Raw genomic sequence first — 2,155 nt, forward strand, 5'->3', positions numbered from 1 at the left:
AAGAACTAGAAAACGTAAAATTAACATAAAACAAATTTAGAATTAACTCGACGAAATCTCACGACCCTTGTGATGAAAGCATGATGAAGGCAAACATTCTCTGCAGAAAACAAACACTCCATTTGTACTTCATGATCACCACATTATTCATCTACGTCTCCTCACTAACATCAGAAATTGCGTGATTAGCTTGCAGATTTGTGTAAACCTGTATAATTTGTATAATTATAGATGGAAATCAAGTACAAGCTGAGATAATGAGGTATTTTTTACGATATATCTGTATATCATTATATTTTTGGTTATCTCTGTCTTGGTAGCAATAACAAACACTAATCGAGATCTGTACACGTAAAATATACATTTGGAATTATTTCTAGATCTAGCATTTAAAGAATAGCAATACAACGCCAAGATTTTAGAAGGAAAAATACAGGATAAAATGTCCTACGAACTGAACTCATAAAATTTAATGCAGTTTATTATTTACCAGAAAGAGCATGAAATGTCACAGACTGATATTTCAGATAAAATAAAGCCTACAGAGAGGGCTGGAGAATTTAACGGAGATTTCAACGCACCGGTTAAAGTTATCTCTTCCTCCACTGGCGAAATATGACACGCAGTTCCGAAATATCTCGAATAATGCATTTGGCTTTGTTAATATCACAATTTCCAATGGAACATAGCCTTGTCTATATAATGTTTCATGGGAATGATAAGTCACTTTCAAAGAGCAGATGACGAGACGGTACATACTCATGGCATCTTCCTCTGTTTTCACACACTCGTAATAAAAAAGAGAGAGAAAAAAGGGAAGGAAAAGAAGCGAGAAGTGTGAAAGACGAGACATGGAAAGGCTCGGCGCTGGAGGAGGACCAACTGAATGAATAAATGGATACCTGAACGAGCAGAAAAAGGGAAGAAAGAACGTGGTTAAGAGATGAGGTGTGTTTGGAGGAGCTTCTTCTTCCTCGCCTTCTTCGCCTTGCACCTTCCTGGGTACGAAGTAAATGACTGAGATCTACCAACATTAAGGGAAGATGACACGACACTCCAGAGTGAAAGTGACAGATTGAGGAGAGATGACGCCGGCAAAAGTGACTGTTCGCACTCGCCCGCCTCGGCTTCCGTCATCATGGACGCCGTATTTTGACACAGTACTGGATTATTTAGTATTATCCCTGTTATTACGGCGAGTTAGGTCGTCGCTGTGAGTATCGTCTTTTCCGTCTCTCTCTTTTTTATGAAGGGGGGGGGGGGTGGAGGGGCACGGAATTATATTAAAATAAAAGGAAGCTATTTCTTTTTATGTGTATCTGATTTAGTTTAAAATTCGTGTCTTCATTGTACAGTGCTCGGTGCTTGTGACACAGTCTCTGTCTTCAAATAAATGACTATAATTTTCTATATCTGCATTGATTTAAAATCCATACTTTCATTGTGTAATGGCTATTGCTTATGCTCTTCTGAGGAGGGTAGTCTAACTCCTCAATGATATAATTTAGTCATTAGCAACCGAGTAAAGAGGAATTTCACATCCTCTCTCCATCTGCCCACATCTGCTTATATATATCCCGACATTCTTCTTTGTCATTTTGCTCTCATTCAGTCCCTTCTGTTTTCTCTTCTTTCAACCATTTTGCATGTAATTTTCCCCTCATCCCACAATCTCCCTACGCTCCTTCCCCGCTCCTCTCCTCGGGAAAAGCTCCTTCCCCGCTCCTCTCCTCGGGAAAAGCTCCTTCCCCGCTCCTCTCCTCGGGAAAAGCTCCTTCCCCGCTCCTCTCCTCGGGAAAAGCTCCTTCCCCGCTCCTCTCCTCGGGAAAAGCTCCTTCCCCGCTCCTCTCCTCGGGAAAAGCTCCTTCCCCGCTCCTCTCCTCGGGAAAAGCTCCTTCCCCGCTCCTCTCCTCGGGAAAAGCTCCTTCCCCGCTCCTCTCTCGGGAAAAGCTCTTTCCCCGCTCCTCTTCTCGGGAAAAGCTCCTTCCCCGCTCCTCTCCTCGGGAAAAGCTCCTTCCCCGCTCCTCTCCTCGGGAAAAGCTCCTTCCCCGCTCCTCTCCTCGGGAAAAGCTCTTTCCCCGCTCCTCTTCTCGGGAAAAGCTCCTTCCCCGCTCCTCTCCTCGGGAAAAGCTCCTTCCCCGCTCCTCTCCTGTCC

This window comes from Penaeus monodon, chromosome 19 (genome assembly GCF_015228065.2).
Source record: "Penaeus monodon isolate SGIC_2016 chromosome 19, NSTDA_Pmon_1, whole genome shotgun sequence".
NCBI classification, from domain to species: Eukaryota; Metazoa; Arthropoda; class Malacostraca; order Decapoda; family Penaeidae; genus Penaeus; species Penaeus monodon.